Source organism: Ahaetulla prasina, chromosome 4 (genome assembly GCF_028640845.1).
Source record: "Ahaetulla prasina isolate Xishuangbanna chromosome 4, ASM2864084v1, whole genome shotgun sequence".
NCBI lineage: Eukaryota > Metazoa > Chordata > Lepidosauria > Squamata > Colubridae > Ahaetulla > Ahaetulla prasina.
In genome coordinates, this window is record NC_080542.1 from 53,417,890 (window position 1) to 53,443,578 (window position 25,689).

General features: G+C 41.1%; 1 protein-coding gene across 6 annotated transcripts in view; it reads right to left on the minus strand.

Annotated features, from left to right (window-relative positions):
• Positions 1–25,689, minus strand: part of TANC2 (tetratricopeptide repeat, ankyrin repeat and coiled-coil containing 2) — a 329,859-nt gene that overhangs the window by 188,513 nt on the left and 115,657 nt on the right. The gene's annotated exons all lie outside the window — the stretch shown is intronic.

The following is a 25,689-nucleotide window of genomic DNA, read 5'->3' on the forward strand; positions in this document are numbered from 1 at the left end:
AATTTTACGTGGGAGAAAACCTGAATAACCAAAGACCTACATATATGTGTGTGTGTGTGTGTGTGTGTGTGTGTGTGTGTGTGTATGACATATATAGGTTCTGTAACTACAAAATAGCAAATTCAAAATACTCCAGAGCAAAGATTTTTGACAGCTTCCCTCCTCATCTCATAGCATTATATGTGAATGAGACTCATATCCGATCTCTCAGTTTCAATTATCACCACAAATAAAACCATGATACTGTTTCAAGCTCTATCCAGAGAGACAAGAGATTGTGTCAAGTTGTGCTGACCACCTCAACTACTACTATTAAAGGTAAGAAACCAGTTCTGTCTGTTACATATATGGGTGACCAGCACAAATTGCACTGGGTGGCAGACTTATATGATAATGGAAAAATACTGAGGAAAGAAAAATGTGCCAACATTGCCTCATACTGAAACCAATGATTCAGATAACATCTTATAAATGTATAAAATTGAGATGAGGTAACCATTAGACAGATCTCAGAAAAGAAAATGTTCCTCAAAAAATATTCTGAAAGCTTCTGCACGCATGTCAAATGGCAACAAAGTGCCTGGCCAAATAATAACACTCTAACGGTGGTCTGACCAACAGGAAAACCACTGTGAGATAACTGATTTATTCTCAACCCATTTTGAAAAATGTGAAATTGCTTAGTTAGTCAGGCTTTGAGACAATGAAAGGAAGAAGATATTACTCCACAGAATTAATTTCAAGAAAACACCAATAAACTCTGAAACCGCATTCAGGGAGAGAAAAAAACCTAAATAGTGCTTTGCCCTTAAGAAATATCAAAGCCCATCCTAAAAGGAACATGTCCTGAGCAAATGAAACAGAGATTCAGGTACTTCTCAACAATCCTAACTGGGAGCAGAATTTCAATCACTAAGAGATGCAGTCATCATGTGACTGTACCACTTTGCTATGGCAATTTTGGTAACTCTGGTTGTTATCATTAGGCCAAGACTGCACCATTGTTTGGCAAGGACTTCACACTTCTCCTGTCCTATCATGCTTACCTCCACTTGAATTTCCCCCACCCACCATGTTCCCCATCTCTGCCCTTTTGCCCACCTTGCACAGCCACTCCCCTGCTGACCTATGCTCCACTGATCCTGCCACCTGTACTCTGCAACCCCTGCTATCTCCATCATCTTGCATTCTGCCTCACTCAAGCTCCTGCTCACCTTGACCATCTTCTTCCTCTCACAGTTGATGCCAAAGATACAGGGCAGAGTGCAGGGGGGCAGGGCAGTGGAAGTTTAGGACAGAGCACAGGGCAGCCAGGCAGCAGAGTGCAGGGAAAAGGGTATAGGAACAAAGGGTGGCAAAGTGAAGGTAGGAGAAGAAATGGGGGAAATAGGGGGTTTGGGGGGGAATTTGAAGGACATTCTATATTTGTAAATATGGGCAAACTGCCAAGCACCCAAATTTTGATTACATGACCATAGGGAAGTTGGAATAGCTGTAATTTTGCGGACCAGCCGTAACTACCATTCATTCAGTGCTGTTGTAATTTTAAACGAATGAGGCAAGAACTAACTATACTACTAAAACCAAAAATAGTTATCAACTATTATGTTTACCCCAATAAAAGACTGCAGGCTAAAAACAATCAATCAATCAATCAATCAATCAATAAAAAATAATAAATAAATAAATAAATAAATAAATAAATAAATAAATAAATAAAAAATAAATAAATAAATAAATAAATAAATAAATAAATAAATAAATGTCTGATCATTGGTAAAAGGTTTTTCATGTCCAGTCATGCCCAACTCTAGGCACAGTTTCTCCATTTCTTGGCCAAGGGAACCAGCATCGTCTCAAGACATTTCCCAGATCATGTGGCCAGCATGGCTATACACCAAAGGTGCACGAAACACTTTTAGCTTCCCCCTGAAGTGGTACCTATTAATCTACTTGCATCTTGCATGCTTTTGAACTGCTGGGTGGGCAGGAACTGGGCAGAAATGGGAGCTCACCTGGTTGTGAGGCATTCAGGTCTTGAACCTGGCCTATCAGCTTTCCGGCTGGTAAGTTCAGCATTTTAAGCACTGAGCCATTGCGCCCATTTGAGTATTAGTTAAAAGAAAAGGATGCTACTTTGTAAGAGACAGTCAAATGATCAAACATGTAGAAAGATAGACTGTTAAATAGGAATAATTTCTCCATTCTAGAGGAACTAAATTTGTCTAAGTGGAATTATACTCTAATACCATGAAGACAGGCAGGTGCGCTAAAGTTAGTCCTACAGATAGTGTTCAACTTAAGCTAGGTAGCTTAGCAACCCTTCAATGTTACGATGGATTACCCAGGGTTACCTATGACCCAGATTTGAAGTTCATGACAGCCAGGGAGAAGGGGTGCCTTCATACTTTCATTTCATTCATTTCATTTATTTGATTTTTATACCGCCCTTCTCCCAAAGGACTCAGGGCGGTGTACAGGCAGATAAAAACAGACAAGACAATAATCTATAAAATGCAAAATTAAAAAACTTATTATACTTTGCCTAAAATTTTAAAATATATAGAAATTAAAACCCCGTTTAAAATTAATAATAAAACTATACAATCCATAAAATTTAAGCCAGCCCCGCGCGAATAAAAAGATGCGTCTTCAGTTCGCGGCGAAAGGTCCGAAGGTCAGGTATTTGGCGTAAACCCGGGGGAAGTTCGTTCCAGAGTGTGGAGCCCCACAGAGAAGGACCTTCCTGGGGCCGCCAGCCGACATTGCTTGGCGGACGGCACCCTGAGAAGTCCCTCTGTGAGAGCGTACGGGTCGGTGGGAGGCATATGGTAACAGTAGGCGGTCCCGTAAGTACCCAGGCCCTAAGCCATGGAGCGCTTTAAAGGTCATAACCAAAACCTTAAAGTGCACCCGAAAAGCGACAGGCAGCCAGTGCAGTCTGCGCAGGAGGGGTGTTACATGGGAGGTACGAGACCCTCCCTCTATCACCCGCGCAGCTGCATTCTGGACTAGCTGAAGCCTTCGGGTGCACCTTAAGGGGAGCCCCATGTAGAGAGCATTACAATAATCCAAGCGAGAGGTAACGAGTGCATGAGTGACTGTGCACAAGGCATCCCGATCAAGGAAGGGGCGCAACTGCCGAACCAGGCGGACCTGGTGGAAGGCCCCCCTGGAGACGGCCGTCAAATGGTCTTCAAACGACAGCCGCTCATCCAGGAGGACACCTAAGTTGCGCACCCTATCCTTTGGGGCCAATAACTCGCCTCCAACAGTCAGCTGCAGCTGCAGCTGACTGAATCGAGATGCCGGCATCCACAGCCACTCCGTCTTGGAGGGATTGAGCTTGAGCCTGTTTCTCCCCATCCAGACCCGTACGGCTTCCAAACACCGGGACAGCACTTCGACAACTTCATTGGGGTGACCTGGGGTGGAGAAGTACAGCTGAGTGTCATCAGCGTACTGATGGTACTTCACCCCAAAGCCACTGATGATCTCACCCAACGGCTTCATGTAGATGTTGAACAGAAGGGGCGAGAGAATCGACCCCTGCGGCACCCCACAAGTGAGGGCCCTCGCGCCCACCTCTGCCCCTGTCAACACCGTCTGCATCGGTCGGAGAGATAGGAGGAGAACCACCGATAAACGGTGCCTCCCACTCCCAATCCCCCCAGCCGGCGCAGCAAGATACCATGGTCGATGGTATCAAAAGCCGCTGAGAGGTCTAATAGGACCAGGGCAAAGGAATAACCCCTGTCCCTGGCCCTCCAGAGATCATCCACCAATGCGACCAAAGCTGTCTCCGTGCTGTAACCGGGTCGGAAGCCGGACTGGAACGGGTCTAGATAGACGGATTCTTCCAGGTATTGGGGTAGCTGACGCGCCACAGCACTCTCTACAACCTTCGCAACAAAGCGAAGGTTGGAGACTGGCCAATAGTTTCCCAAAATAGCCGGGTCCAAAGAGGGCTTCTTAAGGAGGGGTCTCACCACCGCCTCTTTCAAGGCGGCAGGGAAAACCCCTTCCAACAAAGAAGCATTTATAATCCTCTGGAGCCAGCCTCGTGTCACCTCCTGAGTAGCCAGCACCAGCCAGGAAGGACACGGATCCAATAAACATGTAGTGGCGGAGCCTCCCAACAACCTGTCCACGCCCTCGGAGCCACAGGGTCAAACCCATCCCAAACAGGCTCAACAAGACGTGCCTCCTCTCCTCGCTTGATCATCCCAATTTCGGTCCAGACCATCCCGGAGCTGAGCGATTTTGTCGATAGATAACCACTAAACTCCTCGGCACGTCCCTGCACGGGTCATCCCGCACCTCCTGATGAAGGAGAGAGCGGGTCACCAAACAGGGCGGCCGGGCGGTTATCTGCCGACGCAATGAGGGTGGAGGCATAGAGCGCCTCGCCTCCTCATTGCCACTAGGTAGGTCCTAGAATAGGACCTAACTAGTGTCCGATCAGCTCGAACGGCTGGACCTCCAAGTGCTCTCTAGGCGTCTTCTCCGGCGTTTCATCTCTCTCAGCCTCGGAGAACCAAGGGGCGGTTGAGATCTGCGCGGGTCAGAGGTCGCAAAGGCACGACACGGTCCAAGGCCCCAGCCGCGCCTGTTCCCAGGCCGCAACTAGTTCCTCAGTCGTGCCGCGGGCCAGATCCTCAGGGAATGGCCCAAGCTCCGTCAGGAACCTCTCAGGGTCCATCAGGCGCCTGGGACGGAACCAACGTAGAGGCTCCGTCTCCCTGCGATGGTGGGCGGCGGTTCGGAAGTCTAGGCGAAGGAGAAAATGATCAGACCATGACATTGGTTCTGTTACTAAATCGTCTAGTATCAGATCATTTAACCACTGACCAGAGATATAAATCAGGTCCAGCGTGCCTCCCCCCATGTGCGTAGGGCCATCATTTACTCGTATCAGGTCCAAGGCCGTCATGGAAGCCTGGAACTCCCGAGCTGCAGTCGATGATAAGCCAGCTGATGGCAAGTTGAAATCCCCCATAACTATAAGTTTGGGGGTCTCAACTGCCACAGTGGCAAATAACTTTGGGTGCTTGGCAACCAGCCTGCATTTATAGCCATTTACTGTATCCTGTGGCCACATAACCAAAATTTATAAGGTTTTTTTTGGTCAAAAATCAGTGTTTTATTTTGGTTTCCAGCTAAAAACATCCATTGCAGACAATGAATTCACTTAACCCCTGCAGCGTTTGCTTAATATCCACAGTGATTCATTTAATTGCTGCCAAAATGATCATAAAATAGAGTATGGTCAAATGGTGACTTTCTTAATGACCAGCATAACATATACAACTGTAATTCTGGTCTCAATTATAATTATAAATTGAGAATTACCTGCATACAATAAGAAAGTATCCTTGACACTATAATAAAGATTAAGACAATAATCAATGGGACACAGAGTTGAAGGGAAATGTCCCAATCTTACAAATTACACTCAGAACAAAGAAAATATGCAAATCAGTCAGATCAACAGCCAGTGAACACCAACACCCAGGAATTGCTTCTTTATCTATGGTAGTCCCAAGGTTTGAATGCTAGGTTTATTCCTCCTGTCTTTTTGAATCAACAGTCATGTGGTTTCTTTGCTTTAAAATTTCTGCCCTCTATCATTTGCTTATAAATTGTCTTTCTCTTCTCTGAGAATCAGAGATGCCAATTTTATCTGCTTCAACCCTTCAAGAGAATATAAGAGATGGGCACTAAATGAGGACGGCAGCAATAATAATACTGTTTCCCCTGGGCTGGATTGTGATATCACACAAATAATAGTATTCCATGAAGAAAGTAGGTTACTCTGTTGGGAGAGAAAGGATAATAAATAAACTGCTCTGAAAGAAGTGTACTGAGTTAGATTGAAAAAGCCAATTGTAATCCTGTTATGAAGGATTAGATGGAGATTTGGATAACCAATGGGATCAACGGAATCAATGATGCAACCAAGAGTAATCCTCAGGCTGGTAATCTGTTGCATCATGCCAGTAATAATCTTTGGTTCTCTCCTGCATCATATCAGAGCAAGATGGCACAAAAGGAGCCAAACTAAACATCATTCATGACTCACTGGAGCCTGAAAAAAGAAGTTGATGCATAGTAGTAGAGTATAAATTAATCATAAGTCTCCTCTCAAGTTCTGCCATCTGCACCATCAGAGAAATCTAGGATAAGATGAAAGATGCAGGTGAAAGATGGAGAAGTAGAAAGAAAACATTAAGAGCGTCTGTGATAAAATGCCAATAGTTCCAGAAAATGGATGATAAAATCACAATATTATCTGTTGCTTCCTTCGCTTCTTGCACTTTTAACTGTCAGGTTCAGAAGATGAACTTTATGTCCAGTTTTATATCCAGAAGGTTTTAAGGGTAAAACACATGGCATCCTCTAGGTCAAAATTTAAATGGAAGTTGGCTGAGCCAATTTTTTCCTTTGACACAACATGCTGATAATAGTTAGTTGTAGTTCTTAGATCAATGTGGACAAACTGGGATAATCATATGGAACAGCTGTGATGACTCATGGCTGGTTTAGTCATGGAAATTTGGTGATGTGAGGATCTGTCATAACAATTTCAAATTTCTGTGATTATAATATTTCAGGCAATATTGGTTCAGTGTCTAAGTAGGACATTGCAAATTCTTAAATGCTTGGATTCTGGTTAAATAATTTGTTAACAGAAATTTCCAAAAGAAGAAATATAAGTTCCAAAAGAAGAAATATAGACTGCACAAATATTGCTATGTTGACAGAAGATTATGTTTATATCTATTGCAAAACCCACAATTACAATTAAGGAATCTGCAGTGCAACAACCAGAGTCTGAATATGCCTGTGTGTCACTTTCAAAATGGAACTTCATAGTATGCATTATTTATATTTATGCTTTTAGCTTGTGAACTTATGAAATAGTTTAAAAATGAAATTGATTCTACTACAAAAGAACATTTGCCGTTGCAAAGTTTTCATTCCCCCATCCTGAATTGGAAACTACTTAATGTATATGTGTTTGTGTTTGTGTGTGTTTTTTCCCCACATATTGGTATAGTATTTAGACAATAAACTTTACCAACACTGCACACATTAAAGAGATGTGGTTTCAATCTTCTCACTCAATTGCTAAAAATTATTACAACAGCAATACAAAAAATATCAAGGAAGTGAAAACATCATCATTATCATCACTATTGGCGTGACAAAAACCAAACTGGCTACAGAATCTGGGAAAGGACAAAACTAGCAATTTCTATTTCAGAGTCAGTTTTCTGCCCATCTACAAATTCGTTAGGAAACTGAAGAATTGGAAAAGATGGCATTGATATTTGAGTCAACTGGTCATCCACTATATAATGTCCTACCCACAAAATCCAGAAAGTCTATAGACATCTTTAGCAACAGAAAAGGCCAGACAAGTAGACTGGTTGTGTGCACATTAGAAATGGAATTGGTAAAGGAGGGACATTCTCAGCTGCTTCCAAGGATTTATCTGCATCTATGTATCAAAAGAGAACAAGGGACAACTAAACAGGATATAAACATAGTTGAGAGACAAACATGATCCTCCAAAGCAATAGAAAGACAAATCATTGGAAAGATTTAGCTGGTCCTTGAGAAGCTACAGATATGAAAGGCACCCTGTTCTCCATTTAACAACAGGTACATTCATTTAATGACAACATTGGGGAGATAAGTTGTTAAATGAGCTGCTTCACTTAACAGCCATTGCCAACACACAATGGTAACGGGCAAGTTTCATTACAGTCATATCTCAAGGACCACCTGTATTGTGCTGCCTTTTCTTACATGAGGCCAAAATCTCTAGATGGAGAAGTCACTGATGTAAAGGCTAGCCATAAGAAGCCTGAAAATGTGGCATGAAAGTAGAAGAATAGAGCTGTTATATTAAAATTCAGTCATAGGCAAACATTTTTTAACTGTTTATATAAAAGCACAGGTATTACTGCATAGTAAATTTTATTCCCTTGCTACTGAAGTTTGGATGATGTGCTGAACAAAAATGGAGCTTAATGGGCTGGGAAATGAGCACCATAGTCTGAATTAAATTACTTATTATTTTTATTATTTTGACTTTTTTATTGAAAAATTAAAAGACATCAACACCTTGATTTCAAACTTCTTCGGTGCAATTAAATGGCTAAAGCTTAATTTGGAGATTCTGCTCTGTACTGCTCTATTCTGTTTGCTCTAAACTGACATGCATCACTCCAATATTCATAATGGTTAAAACTGCTTTTTAAAAATATTTTACATGTATTTTTTAGCCACAAGAGGGAGCTCCAATATAAGGACAAAATTAAATTAAATGTTCAATTTTATGTTAATAATGAAAATGGCATTTAATTTTTAATGTAAGAACTAATATTAAAAAAAGCATTTATATACTATGTAAATGAATGTTACTGAACTTTCAAATAATTTCATATTAATGTTTTAATCTTTTTAATTTAATGAATAAGAATTCTAAGCATAAAATCAATTATTTTTAAGTATATTATTTACCAACCTAATCTGAGTAGGACAAAAAATAGCAGAAATGGAAGAAAACAAGCTTGATCCCTCTACTGCCTTTCCTCAACTTAAAAAAATTCTGACAGGAGAGTTGCACAGAAAGGAAAATAATCTTGTTGCTTTAATTCAGTGAATACATCAAAATTTAAAAGCAAAATTCAAGTTCTCCTAAGGTTGATATTAATTAGATATATAATAAATCAATGACTCTAAAACATCAAAATTAAGAAATTAAGAACTGAAGACAAAACGTCTGACATAGTCTTCAGTAGTCTCAGGACACAAAACTGAGTAAATTGGAACCCAAATTAGAACTATTCGACAGAGAAATATGGAAACATAACTTAAGTTTCAAAGATATATCTGAGGATTTTAGTAAAGAAGATATGGAAAGAGAAATGAAAAAAATGTACTTGAGACTTATCCTGATCTAGATATAGACAAAAATCTGTAAATTTAAGAAGCCTATAGAATGTTCTTGGATTCTACAAAGCAGAAAACTGTCATAGAATATACTTATCAAATGCATATATTCTAAAATTAAAGATGTAATAACAGAAGTAAAAAGAAGTAAAAAAAATTTAAAACTTGGAAATCCATTAATTGAGACTGTAATAGATGAGACTATCTCTGGACATACTCAGAAAGAGGAGAATCGGAGATCTTTGGTAACTATTCTTCAGAATAAGAAGAGTAGATATAGATGTCCTATTCCATTTTGGAGACAATAAAGATATGAACCAAACTTTTGTGTATTATGTTGAGGACATATGGAATGCAGTTAACAGATGAGGGGAACAAAGAATGAGGACAAGCCAAAAATTGGATTAAGCAGCTGGTATATCAATTGAAGGGATACTCAGTGGCTCAGTAGCTCAGTGGCTAAGAAGCTGAGCTTATCGATTGAAAGGTCGGCAGTTCAGCGATTCGAATCCCTAGTGCCGCATAAAGGGGTGAGCAGATTCAGACACACCGTATGACTTTCTGCCTCATTGTAGCAGCAGCCTGAGCAAGGCCTGAGTCCAAACCATGGTTGCTGCCTGGTCCAGAGCCACAAGATGAGCTGTGGAAGAGAGGGGCCCTTGGCTGCAAGGTTGCCTGGTGCCGTGGGCAGGACTGGGTCTGGCAACAGTGCACCGGAAATATTTCCAGTCGCCTGGAGAGAAAGAACAAGAACCAGCTCCCAGTCCTCTCTGGCTCAGCTGATCCGCAGCCCCGATTAAGGAACTGAGCAGCCATGAGGTGACCAGGAAAGGGAAGCGCTATCTTCTGTGATGGCCACGCCCACACTCTTCACTATGGCTTATTTTCCAGACAGAAGAGAATGGTTCATAAGGAAAAAAAATCAGGTTTAAGGAAAAGATCCTTACCCTTCTTTCAACTAGTGCCATGATGGCGAACCTATGCAACGTGTGCCATAGGTGGAACGCATAGCCATATCAGTGGGCATGTGAGCTCAGCTCCAGCGCGCATGTGCGTGCCAGCCAGCTGATTTTCAGGCCTTCTGGACCCACCAGGAGTAGGAAAACAGGCTGTTTCCTGCGTCCAGAAGACCTTGTGGGTGGTGGTGGTGAAGGCCCGTTTTTCTCTCTCCTCAAACTTCAGAGCCTTTCTAGGAGCTTGGGGAGGGCGAAAATGGCCTTTCCCATCCCTCCAGGCCCTCTGGAGATGTGAAACAGCTTGTCTGCCAACTTCCGGTCCCACCAGAAGTGGGCAACGGGCTGTCTTTGGCCTCTGGAGGGTGAAAAAGGCCGTTTTCACCCTTCCCAGACTCCTAAAGAGGCTCTGGAGGCTGGGTATAGCAAAAAAACTGGCCTTCCAATCCCACTGGAAGTTGGCAAATGGGACGTTTCTGGCCTCTGGAGGACCTCCGGGGGGGAGGCCATTTTCACCCTCCCCAGACTCCTAGAAAGGCTCTGGAGCCAGGTGACAGAGAAAAACAGGCCTATCAGGCCATCGCGTGCCAGGACCGGGGGGGGGGGTTTGCGCATATGCGCAGGGGCAGGACGCGTAGAATTCTGGGTGTAGCTATGCACATGTGCTACCCCCACCCCCACCCCCCCAGCACGCAATGGCAAAAGGGTTAGCCATCACTGAACTATTGATATATATGAGACTAAAAACAAAACAAACTTTGTGTCAATGTGATTTAATATTATGTAAGTTCCTACAAGGTCTGTATGCATTTCAGATTTTTCTGATCTGGGTGAACCAGAATGGGATACAATGCTTTTTCTAAAGGATAGATTCAGTGATTAATGTTGTGTTTCATTGCTAAACTCCTTTCAAAAAATAACAGTGGTCTCAAAACAGAGGCACTGATTGTGTTCCTAATGCAAACTCAGAAGCATCAATTTAAACAACAAAGGAGAAGTGAGTTCTGTGTAATAAATCAAATTTACAAAATTAATGCTTCTTTAAATGCCATGAGTCTATCTTGTGCTTTGGAAATTAACTTGAATGGAGCTCCTTTCTTCATAAGCTTAATAGGAACTCAGGTGTGACTTAAAAAATGATGTATGAAAAGTGATGTATGATGTACAGATAGTCCTTACTTAGCAACTACCTTGTTCAGTGACTGTTTGAAATTACAAATTTGTGAAAAAATAACTTTTTAACCAATGCATACATTTATAAGTAGTCCTAGACTTTTGATCACAAATATTGGTCATAAGTCATTGCAGTCATTAAGTGAAATCCCAATGTGACTGCTTTGCTCAACAACCAAAATCTTGGCCCTCCTAGTTGCAGGCATTAAATCACCATACGCATCTTTAAGCAAATAGGATGAAAGACTTGCCTGCAGAAAAAGGGCAAGCAACTCTCCTCTGGGCACAGAAGAGGAATTCCTGCACTAAGCCAGAGAAAAGAAGCAAAGATTCCAAAGATCTGAATTTTGTTTCTCCAGCTCAGCATAGAGAAAGGCTGTGTACTAGCCTATCTTTCAAAACATTAAATTTATTAGCTTTCTAGCCAAAATCTAGCAAACATAAATTTTTGAATGGTAGAAATCTTTTCATTAAACTAGACATACCCAATTCCAGCAAGTATTCTTCATGTTTTAGCCTCCAGTTCCCTAATCATCTTTGTTGCTCTTCTCTGCACCCTTTCAAGAGTTTCAACATCTTTTTTATATCATGTTTATATCATATATTAGACCTCTCAGCGGCTTTTGATCCCATCGACCATGGTATCTTGCTGCGCCCGTTGGGGGGATTGGGAGTGGGAGGCACCGTGTATCGGTGGTTCTCCTCCTATCTCTCCGACCGGTCGCAGACGGTGTTGACAGGGGGGCAGAGGTCGACCGCGAGGTGCCTCACTTGTGGGGTGCTGCAGGGGTCGACCCTCTCGCCCCTTCTGTTCAACATCTATATGAAGCCGTTGGGTGAGATCATCAGTGGCTTTGGGGTGAGATACCAGCTGTACGCTGATGATACTCAGCTGTACTTTTCCACCCCGGGCCACCCCAACGAAGCTGTTAAAGTGCTGTCCCGGTGCTTGGAAGCTGTACGGGTCTGGATGGGGAGAAACAGGCTCAAACTTAATCCCTCCAGGACGGAGTGGCTGTGGATGCCGGCACCCCGATTCAGTCAGCTGCAGCCGCAGCTGACTGTTGGAGGCGAGTTATTGGCCCCAAAGGATAGGGTGCGCAACTTAGGTGTTCTCCTGGATGAACGGCTGTTGTTAGAAGATCATTTGACGGCCGTCTCCAGGAGGGCCTTCCACCAGGTTCGCCTGGTTCAGCAGTTGCGCCCCTTCCTTGATCAGGATGCCTTGTGCACAGTCACTCATGCGCTCGTTACCTCTCGCTTGGATTATTGTAATGCTCTCTACATGGGGCTCCCCTTGAGGTCCACCCGGAGGCTTCAGTTAGTCCAGAATGCAGCTGCGCGGGTGATAGAGGGAGCTTCGCGTAGCTCCCATGTAACACCGCTCCTGCGCAGACTGCACTGGCTACCTGTGGCCTTTCGGGTGCACTTTAAGGTTTTGGTCACTACCTTTAAAGCGCTCCATGGCTTAGGGCCTGGGTACTTACGGGACCGCCTGCTGTTACCTCATGCCTCCCACCGACCCGTACGTTCTCACAGAGAGGGACTTCTCAGGGTGCCTTCCGCCAAGCAATGTCGGCTGGCAGCCCCCAGGGGAAGATCCTTCTCTGTGGGGGCTCCCACCCTCTGGAACGAACTTCCCCCAGGTTTACACCAAATACCTGACCTTCGGACCTTCCACCGCGAATTGAAAACACATTTATTTATTCGCGCGGGGCTGGCTTAAATTTTATTGGTTTTAAATTTTCTATTATTAATTTTAAGGGTTTTTTTAGTTTTATATATTTTAAAGTTTTTAGGCCAATTATCTAATAAGTTTTTTAATCTGTATTTTAATTGTATATTTTACCGTTTGTTTTACCTTGGCTGTACACCGTCCTGAGTCCTTCGGGAGAAGGGCGGTATAAAAATTGAATAAATAAATAAATAAATAAATAAATAAATAAATAAATAAATTAATTAAATAATAATAATAATAATAATAATAATAATAATAATAATAATAATAATAATAATAATAATGATGATGATGATGTCAACCAAAACTGGATGTTGTATTCCAAGTGTGGCCTTACCAAAGCATTACAAAGTGGTGTTAATATATAAAGTGGTGCTGATTCAATTACTCAGGTTGTCTTAAAAACCATCTTTTTGATTTAAAAAAATGTTGGACAGATAATAGTGAGATTGCAACCTGTCAACAGTACTTATTTAAATAAGCCAACCTCTGCAGAATATAGAAGATTAGCATTTAGAGAAATGTAAGATTCAGAAACCAATATTACAGCACAATCATAGGAATGATGAGGTTGCATCTATATACCTCCTTTTTCCCAAATGTATCAGCAGAAACAAAGTATTTTGAAAATAAAACCATAGAAATGTCTTGCTTATTATGGTTAAGGAAAGGGTTAAGCCTTGCAGATAGTGAGGAGTTAAGCATTTGTTGTTAGTTGCGAAGTCATGTCTGACCCATCACGACCCCATGGACATCGTTCCTCCAGGCCTTCCTGTCCTCTACCATCCTCTGGAGTCCATTTAAACTCATGCCTAGTGCTTCAGTGACTCCATAATAACTCTTTTAATTGAATAAGTAAAAAATTAAAATACAAAAACAAAAATGGAAAATTTTTGTTTTAGAGCTAAACTTAAAAGTCAAAATATGATTATAAAAAATAGTTAAAATGAAAAACATTATAGTAAAACAACTCTCTATTTGTTTCCCAACTGCAGATTGCTAGTATTTTTATATTATGCTTTAGACATTTGTGGTGGTGGTGGTGGTGCTGCTGCTGCTGCTGATGATGATACAAAATGACAGTATACACAGCAAACAAGATAACTATGCTGGATTTCGTATCACAGATCACTATTCGAACATTTCCCAAGCCTTTAGGACTGCGTGATGTATCGGTGAATTATGCGAGCAGATCCCAGTAAGGTGGCCTTCTGCAGCTGACCAATGGTGATCTTGTTAGCGCCAATTGCTTTTAAGTGCTTGCCAAGGTCTTTAGGCACAGCTCCCAGTGTGCCGAGTATCACTGGAACCACCTGCACTGGTTTATGCCAGAGTCTTTGCAATTCAATTCTCAAATCTTGATATCTGGTGACTTTTTCAAGTTGTTTCTCATCGATTCTGCTGTCACCTGGTATAGCAACGTTGACTATCCACACTTTTTTCTTTTCCACAATCGTGATATCCGATATTGTGTTCCAAAACTTTATCAGTCTGTATTTGGAAATCCCACAGTAGTTTTGCACACTCATTTTCAATCACTTTTTCAGGCTTATGATCCCATCAGTTCTTTGCTACAGGCAGATGGTAGTTGTGACACAAGTTCCAGTGGACCATCTAAGCAACTGTGTTGTGATGTTGTTTGTAGTCGGTCTGAGCTATTGTCTTACAACAGCTCAGTATGTGATCAATGGTTTCATCCGCTTCTTTGCAGAGTCTGCATTTGGGATCATCAGCAGATTTTTCTATTCTGGCTTTGATTACATTTGTTCTAATGACTTGTTCTTGGGCTGCAAAAATCAGGCCCTCTGTTTCTTTCTTCAATGTTTCATTGGTCAGCCATAACCAGGTCTTTTCCTTATCTACTTTTCCTTGGATCTTTTCAAGGAACTGTCCATGCAGTGCTTTATTACACCAGTTGTCAACTCGAGTTTGCATCGCTGTTTTTCTATATTGACACTTGTTTTGCTATACTTTTAGCAGCTTCCTCTTGTTGATCTCCATCAAAGCTGGTTCAACACTGTCTTTCACATAATCTGCCAGAGCATGTTCAACTGTCTGCTTCACTTGCAAAAGTCCCCTGCCGCCTACCTTTCTGGGCAAATATAACCTGTCAATGTCATTACGCAGGTGCAGCGCATAGTGTATGGTCATCAATTTTCTTGTTTTCCTATCCAGACTGTCCAGCTCTGCCTGTGTCCAGTTTACAATTTCAGCAGTAGATCTGATAACGGGTATGGCCCAGCTGTTTATAGCCTTGATGGTGTTACCACCATTCAGTTTACTTTTTAGAAGTGTCCTGACCCTTTGTGTGTATTCTTTGCTGACCACATTTTTCACTTGCCCATGCTTGATATTGTCCAGCTACAGTATGCCCAGGTATTTGTAGGCTTCGGGTTGGTGACACTTGATGGTTTGTCCATTGGGCATTTCAATTCCGCCACTTTCTACGATTTTCCCTTTCTTCAGTGCCACTGTGGCGGATTTGTCCAGGCCGAACTCCATGCTGATGTCAGTGCTGAAAACTCGAACTGTATTGGTCAGTGACTGGATTTCAATTTCTGATTTTCCGTATAGCTTCAGGTCATCCATGTATAGCAGGTGAGAGATTTTCTATGAATTTTTAGCAGCTTGATAACCCAGGTTAGTTTTCTGTAAAATTGTTGACAGGGGGATCATAGCAATGATGAACAGCAGAAGTGACAAAGAATCACCCTGGAAAATCCCTCTTTTGATGTTGACCAGTCCGTAGCTTTCACTTCCAATAAATAGTTCCGTTTTCCAGTGCTTCATCTCATTTGCAATGAAATTACCGAAGCACTTGCATATTCCAATAATGTCCAGGTACTTGATGATCCAACTGTGCGGTAGTGAATCAAATGCTTTCTTATAATCAATCCAAATTGTATGCAGATTTGTTGTTCAGCTTTTGCAGTTCTCTAGAATCATTTTGTCAATCAGGAGCTGATCTTTTGTTCCTCTGCTTCCTCGTTTGTTTCCTTTCTGCTGTACTGGCAAGATGTTATTTGCTTCTAGGTAGTCCTAGATCCTATCAGCTATGATGCTGGTCAACAGCTTGGACATGGTTGGCAGACACGTTATTGGCCTGTAATTTGCAGGTGTTGCTGGAACCTTCTGTATCAAATAAGTTTTTATGGCTGTTAACCATTCACATGGCTGTTTCCTGTCTGCAGCATCTCACTGAATTGTTCAGCCATTTTTCCGTGTAGGCTGGTCAGGTATTTGAGCCAAAAGCCATGCAGCTGATCTTTGCCAGGCGATGTCCAGTTCTTGATTTTCTTCACTCTGTTTCTTATCATTTCAGTAATTATTTTCAGTTGGTCCATTTTGTTCTTGGAGAATTTCGTCTCTGATCCACCCAGCATTTTTGTTATAACCTTTCTCAGTCTCCCACAGGTCTTTCCAAAACTGGATAGTTGCCGTTTTCTCAGGTTTTTCAATTTTCATATCCCCCATCTGGTTCATACTCTGATAGAACCAACTTTGGTCTGATTGGAACAACTGATTTTGTTTGTACTGGATGACTCTGGCTTCGTATCTTTCAATTTTTCTTGCTGTTGCTGTTAACTGCTGCTTCACAATTTCAAATGCTTCGTTAATTTTTCTTATACTGAGTCCATTTTTTTTATCAGATGTTTCTTAATCTTACTATTCTTCAGCTTTTTCTCCTGCCAATTCTTCAAGTTGCTTGCATCTGCTCACAGGCTCTTGATTTTCAATTCAACCTGATTTTTCACTGCAATTTCCCAGTCAATTTTCTAGGGGGCTGCGGCTGTTGAATCCCCAGTTCTTCCATTACTATAGCTGCTGCACTGTAGGCAAGCTGATTTGTTTGTTAAATTGATGTTATCTGGACTACTGCAAGTGCATAATTTGCATCTGTCACCAATGGCGCCCAATATTTTCTAGGCACAGTCTTCAATGTTGGAAGCCTTCTTCTTTCTGCATTTGTTGCAGCATGTGCCAAGATTTTAACTTTCAGTTCTTACTGCCTGACAATTGAGTACTCCTGGTGTTTCAATGATGGCTTCAGGCCCTTGCTGATCCTGTTCTTGCAAAATATCTGCATTTTCTTCAAATTCAGGTTGTTCAGTTGCTCCAGATGTTATTGGAGTATTTTCTGCAGCCACATCAACAGTCTGCTGTTCAGTCTGTGTTCCCGTTTCACAATTTTTCCGTATTTCTTCCAGTTCAACTTCACTGAGCACTTTGTTTTGAGTGATGAATCTTTGCTGATCGGCTAATTCAATTATCCTTGAATCTGGGTATTTTTGTTTCAATAATTTTTATATCTTTTTTTGATAGCCTCGTTGTTCTGGTTCTGCTTTGTAATAGCATTTCATTATATTGTGGTTCTCTGACATGGTGTATCTGTGCCACTTCTGAGGTTGTTCTGCTTTCAGTAGCTCTACAGGCCCATGCCCTGGTTGCTCAGCTATGGGATCCGTGGCCTGTAGCCCACGATGGATGCCCAGATTCCCCAACACCTGACGTGGTCCTTGTTAACCCGGGTAACGACCGAGCCGGTATAGGCTTCGTTCGGTTGTGTTTCACCATGAATCATTGCATGGGGTGTTTTTTTAAATAATAATAATTATCATCATCATCATCATCATCATCATCATCATCATTTACTTTATTCATTAAACATGAAACTCAGTCAACTGAACATTCAAAAATGCATCACAAATACCATTGACTGGTGCTAATGGTTGATACGGGTTGCTGCCAACGTCCTAGGTATCAACCAAGTACCTTCTTAAGATGTATGATATTCCAAGTAGCACAGTTTTTTGCAGTTCCGCTGGTGTATTTTTTACATAATGACCAGTGAATTAATTTAGCAACTCGGTCGTGTCATCATCATCATCACCACTACTACTACTACTACTATTGAACAGTTTTTTTCCTTCAAAATACATTTTCTAATATTGCCTCACTATGTGCAGTCTGATTTATGTAAGGAAATTAATCCTGCTTGAATTTGGCTTAAACTTGCTTTGAATATTATACAATTTTACATTGTTGCATTCTCCGACTGATTTTTGCTGCTGTGTGATACTTTTCATTTGTATTCTATAGGATCATACAATCAAATTTTATTTTTACGATTTTATGATTGTTAGCTATATGTAGTATATATATATTTAGTTTTTGTGTATAGCTTCCTTCTTTGCTGTGACATTTCTAACATTTATTGTTGTATGATTGTTTTATTGTTATTTTTAACTATTGTAATGTTATTTGCCTTTTGTTGGGCCATGATTGAAATAAAAGCAAACTGATTTTTGAAAAAGTCTTCACAATAAAACTATTAATGGCTAGAAATCCATTAAGGAAGAAAAGTGAATAGCTGAATCTGATTGAGAACAAATACAGTCAGATTAAATGTTCCTTTAAATCCTACTTTTGAGCAGTTCTTAATTGTTGGATGATGCCCCTTCTGGGCTTTACAAAGAGCAATCTGGGTAATTTGTCTCAAAAGCAAGCCTAGTATAATTAGAGTATTTACCTACAAAACAGTTCTTGATTCCAACCAACTCAGGAGGAAAAGAAGAACAGATCAATCACATTCAAAATCAATAGAAACTCCACAATTCAAACAGAGCAAGTACTTTCAGCAATTCATCAGGTGTTGCACCAGCTAGCCAATACTGCACACTAGCTTTCCAGAAAAGAGAAGGATAGAAGCAGGGTATTTTTTGTTTGTTGTTGTTGCTGCTGCTGTTTGTTTGTTTTAGAAATTACTTATAACACTTATACAGGTTGCTAATAACTATTAACAATTGAAGCCCTAACAGGCATGCAGAGATAAATAGGGAGTGTTCCTGCAGTAAATTCTCTTTATATGTGTGCCATGGGTTCACATATGAAAAACAAACCAAATAGGAAGGGGAGATCCTATCTTCTCTAATTTCTTTCATTCTGTTCCCAGATATGCTCTAAAGCAGAGGTGACAAATTTAAGGCCCACAGGCCGGATGCGACCCATGGAGTCTTAAATCTGGGCCATGGGGCCGGCCTGGAAACCTCTTGTGTCTGCGGGCCCCGAACCTGGCCTCCTGGCAGAGAGTGACTCAGAGAGGAAGGGCCGACAGGGCTTCCCTCTGCAGGACCTTCCTCTCTGGCTCCGCTCCAGGTTCCAGAGGCAGGCCAGGTGGAGGAGGAGGAGCTGACACAGCCTCTTTCCCCCGACCCCTCCTTTTCCCTGGCAACGCCCCAAGCGCCAGCTGAGGAGGATCAATCATGGCTAGATGCAAGGCAGCGACGCCAAGGGAAACATGCGCAGCAAAGGAAAGGGAGGGGCTGGCCCAGGGAGTGCTGAGTCACGGAGCCACACCCTACAGGGTATAAAAGTGGGTGGAACTGCCATTGGGCCTATGAGATCCACCACATATTTTATGTGGGTAATATCAGGAAGTCCAATTCATGTCCTATTGACTCCATGCATTCTATCTCCATATTTTGTATCCAGATGCATAAACATGAGAGGAGAATATTAAAGGTTCCAGAATATTAAGAAATCAAAGCATGAGTTTTCCCATTTTCTGGCTATTAATATACTACATAAGTATTCAGAAAAATTATATTTCTAACTACTGACATTTTTATATCTGTTCAATAGAAACCAAAAAAAATCTGGGAACCTCAATAATATATATCTGAAAACTATACTTTGCCTTTGGAATTAAGGAACATGCAGACAAAAGATAGAAAAAGCAACGTTGTTGAAACGAGACAACTGAGTATAAGAATCGAGATAACAGGAAAAAAGGAAAATCTCTTATCTAGAATTATAATAGCTAATCTTCAGATATTGATCAGATGATGTGAACCATTCCAGAATTTGTAAAAACACCAGTCCATGACTGAGGCAAGATAATTTTTTTAGCTTTTCCAGCTATATTGCAGGAAGAAAATTCTTCAGAATCAACTTAAAGCAGCAATTAATACTCCTACCTCATACCTAATATCAGTGGTAGGATTCAAGTAATTTAACAACCGGTTCTCTGCCCTAATAATTTCTTCCAACAACCACTTTGCCAAACTGCTCAGTAAGTTAACAACCGGTTCTCCCGAAGTGGTGCGAACTGGTTGAATCCCACCACTGCCTAATATCTTCCAGTTCTATCCTTCTCTCCTTTTTTTTCTTCTTCAGATTCAAGACAACAAAATAGGATAGAATAGAATTTTTTATTGGCCAAGTGGGATTGGACACACAAGGAATTTGTCTTGGTGCATATGCTCTCTGTGTACATAAAAGAAATGATACCTTCATCAAGGTACAACACAACACTTAATGATAGTCATAGGCTTAATGATATAACACTTAATGTTACAACACTTAATGATAGTCATAGGCTATAATTAAGCAATCAGGAAACAATATTAGTATAAATCATAAAGATACAAGCAACAAAGTTACAGTCATAAGTGAAAGAAGATGGGTGATGGGAACAATGAGAAGATTAATAGTAGTGCAGACTTATATTGTTTGACAGTGTTGAGGGAATTATTTGTTTAGCAGAGTGATGGCGTTTGGGAAAAAACTGTTCTTGTGCCTATTGTTCTGGTATGCAGTGCTCTATAGCGTCGTTTTGAGGGTAGGAGTTAAAACAGCTTATGTCCAGGATGTGAGGGATCTGTAAATATTTTCACAGCCCTCTTTTTGATTCATGCAGTATACAGGTTCTCAATGGAAGGCAGGTTGGTAGCAATTGTTTTTTCTGCAATTCTAATTATCCTCTGAAGTCTGTGTCTGTTTTGTTGAGTTGCAGAACCAAACCAGATAGTTATAAAGGTGCAGATGACAGAGTCAATAATTCCTCTGTAGAACTGGATCAGCAGCTCCTTGGGCAGTTTGAGCTTTCTGAGTTGGCGCAGAAAGAACATTCTTTGTTGTCCTTTTTTGATGACATTTTTGATGTTAGCTGTCCATTTTAGATCTTGCAATATGGTAGAACCTAGAAATTTGAAAGTTTCTTCTCTCGATACTGTGTTGTCTAGTATTGTGAGAGGTGGAAGAATGGAAGGGTTTCTCCTAAAGTTGTCTACCACCATTTCTATGGTTTTGAGTGTGTTTAATTCCAGATTGTTCCGGTCGGACCACGAGGCTAATCGTTCAACCTCCCATCTGTATGCGGATTCATCATTGTCTCGAATGAGACTGATCACTATTGTGTCATCTGCGAACTTCAGAAGTTCAGTAGTTTAACAGATGGATCATTAGAGATGCAGACATTGGTATACAGAGAGAAGTGGGGAGAGCACACAGCCTTGGGAGGGGGGGCTCCTGTGCTAATTGTACAGGTATCTGATGTGATTCTGCTTAGCTTCACCTGTTGCTTCCTGTTTGTTAGAAAGCTTGTGATCCACTTACAAGTCTGTTCAGATACCTGTAGCTGGTTTGGTTTAGTTTAGTTAGAAGAGTGTCTGGAACTAAAGTCTACAAAGAGGACCCTTGCATAGGTCTTTGGAGGTTCAAGATGTTGTAGGATGTAGTGCAGACCATGTTAACAGCATCATCTGTTGATCTATTTGCTCGGTATGCAAATTGCAAGGGGTCTAACAGTGGATCTGTGATAGTTTGAAAGACACTAGCCTTTCAAAGGTTTTCATGACTACAGATGTTAGAGCAACTGGTCTGTAGTCATTCGGTTCCTTGATGCTGGGCTTCTTCGGCACTGGGATGATAGTAGAGCGTTTGAAGCAAGAAATAACATAGTACATCTCTAGTGATTTATTGAAGATATGGGTGAAGAAGGGGGCTAATTGGTCAGCACCGACTTTTAAGCAAGAAGGAGTTATCTTGTCTGGGCCTGGAGCTTTTCCTGACTTTTGTCTGTGGAATAGGTCTTGCACTTCCTTTTCGGTGATCACTAAGGGTTGTGAACCCAATGGGATGGGGTCAGTTGTAGGAGGCTTAGTGTTGTGACCCAGGTTCCTGGACCCGGACTCCTGGACTCGGATGATTCAGAAAGTGAGGGAGAAGACCTGGCAAGGCCTGCTTCTCTTGGGCCCTCTCCTTCCCTGGCACCCACCAAAAGGGAGGAGGAGGGGCCGGCAAGGCCTGATTCTCCCGAGCCTTCTTCTGATTTGGCAATGCCCCAAGAACAGTTTTGGGGTGATGCAAGACTGCGCAGATGTGACCGGCACGCGCAGCAAAGAAAGTGTTGGGACAAAGCCAAAGAATGATAGTCATGCAGTGACATCTGCAGAGACTATAAAAAGGAGGCGGAACTTCCTGGTTTTTTGTCTTGGACAAAGCAGTGAATTTGCGCGGGCAAACTGTATCAATGGAGGGAAGAATATATTTGTGAGTAATTTTGGCCTTATCTATAATTTCCTCGTTATCTCCAGAGACTTGGCAGGCCCGTGGGTAGACGTGGCCAGGACATTTATCTATGTAAATAAATTAGAAGAGAAGGCCTTTGACTGACTCTTTGTTGGGAGTATTGGGGGAGGGAAACAGAACACTTAGCTGTTGTTGGTGTGTCTGAGATGGGAGTTGTGGAGATAGGTGGCTATAATTTCCTTTCAAACCTGCAGCAAAACATGTTCAGGTCATCTGCCAGTTGTTGATTTCCTTCACCCTGGGAAGGAGGTTTGCTGTAACTTTTTAAGAGTTTTCCACATGTTTGCTGGTTCATTTGTTGAGAACTGATTCTTTAGCTTTTCAGAGTAGCTTCTTTTTGTTGCTCTGCTCTTTTAATCTGTAATCTGTTAAAACATTTCTGGCATGATTGTACAGCATTTTATCACCTTTTCTGTAGGTTTCCTCTTTGGAATGACGTAGCTGCTGAAATTTAGCTGTGAACCAAAGTTTGTTGTTACTGTATATTCGCAAGTTCCTTGTTGGTACACGTAGGTCTTCACAGAAACTGACATATGATGTTACAGTATCTGTGAGTTCATCCATATCTGCAGAGGTATCTTCAAAAATATTTCAATCAGTGCGGTCAAAGCAAACCTGTAGCTTTAATTTTGCCTCCTTAGTCCAGGTCTTCACTGATTTAATTGTTGGTTTTGTGGTTTTAAGTCTTTTCCTGTAAGCAGGTATAAGGTGAATCATGCAATGATCAGAGTGTCCTACAGCTGCTCAAGGTAAAGACCGATAAGCATTTTTAGTGTTGTTTAGCAGTGGTGTAAAGTATTCTTGCCTCTAGTGGGAAAATTGACACGCTGAAAGTATTTTGGTAGCTCTTTCCTTAAGTTTGCCTTGTTTAGATCTCCCAAAATAATGGCCAGTGAATCGGGATATTTGGCTTCAGCCTCCATAATTTGGTCAGCTAGAGTTCGTAATGCCTTGTTTACACAGGCTTGTGGTGGGACATAAACAGCAATTAGAAGAAATGAGGAAAATTCACAAGGCGAATAGTATGGTTTGCAGTTGATAATTAATGTCTCTAGGTTTTTGTCACAGAATTTGTATATTATAGTTAAATCCTGACACCAGCTGTTGTTGATATATAAGCATAAGCCTCCTCCTTTCTTTATACCAGATGTTTCGGTAATTTTGTCTGATAGTTCAATTTGAACTCTGGGACATGCAAACTGCTATCTTCAATTGATTCATTTAACCAGGTTTCAAAGAAGCATAGGACTGCTGAATTGAAAAATCAGAATTGTATCTGTTCAAGAGGAGTATTTCATCCATTTTATTAGCAAGCGAACATACATTGATTAGAAAAATTGAAGGCAGAGGAGTTTTATTTCTATTATTTCTTAGCTTGACTAGAATTCCTGTCTGTTTACCTCTCCTTCTTCGCTTTCTCCGTTTGGTTTTTTTGGTAATCCGTGGCTCCAGGGAAATTGCTTCTTCCTGTGTTAGAATCTCCTCCTCACAGAAAGCTGCTCTTAAAGAAACGTTGCTTAATTTTTAGCAGATGGTCTCGTGAGTAAAAAATCCGTAGTGAATTGCAGAGAATGATTTAAAATAAACCATCAGAGAGCATTTCACCAAGGCAGCCTTCAGCAGCGCCATCTTGGAAAAAAATAAAAATAAAAGGTTGCTAATTGTAGGTGTTCACGTCTCCAGACTCCTTCCCAGAATGAAAAAACCTGATATAAAGGCTAAATTCATGTTGATTCAAAAGTAAAAGTTCTTCTTCATTAAGCAGAGTTGATAATGAAATTCTATTAAAATTAGCTTGTTGCTGCAAAAGATTTGGTTTGGAAATAAAGCTACCGTAGATAGATTTAAGGAAAATATTACAACAAAAAAGGAATCTGCTGATTGGAGGAGAATCATACAATAATTTAAATTTTTTACCATAATTTATTTCATTAATTATAATATATATATTATATTTTGAATATAATTTTATAATAACCACTTTATAGTGCTTGGTAAGGCCACACTTGGAATACTGCATCCAGTTTTGGTTGCCACGATGCAAAAAAAGATTTTTAAATTCTAGAAAGAATGAAGAGAAGAACAACAAATATGATTAGGGCAGCAGTTCTCAACCTGTGGGTCGCGACCCCATTGGGGGTCAAATGACGATTTGCCAGGAGTCGGCTAAGACCATCGGAAATATGGGAAGTATACTTGCGAGTCGAAGAATCGCACTGCAATGGTTGACTCCACAAGCAATCACTCCCAATTGCTAGCCTAATCTGGCTTCAGGCGTGATAAACTTAATAAGGGAGGAGTCTCCGCTTTAATGCCTCTGTCCTCAAGGCAATCGCAAACAGTTCAGATTGCTAGCCAATACTTAGGACCGGGTTACTTACGGGACCGTCTACTGCCGTCTTCTATCTCCCAGCGACCAGTGCGTTCCCATAGAGAGGGACTCCTTAGGGTGCCGTCAGCCAAACAATGTCGACTGGCGGCCCCCAGGGGGAGGGCCTTCTCTGTGGGGGCTCCTACCCTGTGGAACGAGCTTCCCCCTGTACTCCGACAATTGGAGCTTAGGACCTTTCACCGCGAACTTAAAACCTATTTATTTCGTATGGCTGGACTGGCGTGATTTTAAAATTTTAATTTAATTTAATTGGGTTTTAAATTTCTGTAATTTTATGGGTGTAATTTGTATTTTAAATTTTTTCGACAAATTGAATAAGTTTTTTAAGGGCTGTTTTTAATATTGTATCTGTCTGTGTTTGTATTTTATTTGGTTGTTCACCGCCCTGAGTCTTCGGGAGAAGGGCGGTATACAAATTAAAATATTATTATTATTATTATTATTATTATTATTATTATTATTATTATTATTATTATTATTATTATTATTATTATTATTAATACGGCTTCAGGCACGATAAATTAAAAAAAACTGTTTGCTGCTTTTTTTCCCCTTCTGCAGCTACTGAGGCGCGCTGAGATCGCTGCAAAAATAATTTTATGGTTGGGGTCGCCATATCCTGGGGAATTGTATTAAAGGGGTCGCAGCACTATAAAGGTTGAGAACCACTGGATTAGGGGATTGGAGGCTGATACATATAAAGAATGGTTGCTGGAATTGAGTATATCTAGTTTAATGAAAAGGACGAGAGAAGGAGGACATGATTAGCAGTGTTCCAATATCTCAGGGATTGCCACAAAGAAGAGGGAGTCAAGCTATTCTCCAAAGCACCTGGAGGCAGGACAAGAAGCAATGGATGGAAGCTAATCAAGAAGAAAAGCAACCTAGAACTAAGGAGAAATTTCCTGATAGTTAGAATAATTAATCAGTTGAACAACTTGCCTCCAGAAGTTGTAAATGCTCCAACACTGGAAGTTTTTAAGAAGAGATTGGATAACCATTTGTCTGCAATGGTATAGGGTTGAACTAGAAGACCGCCAAGGTCCATTCCAATTCTGTTATTCTATTCTATTCTATTCTATTCTATTCTATTCTAT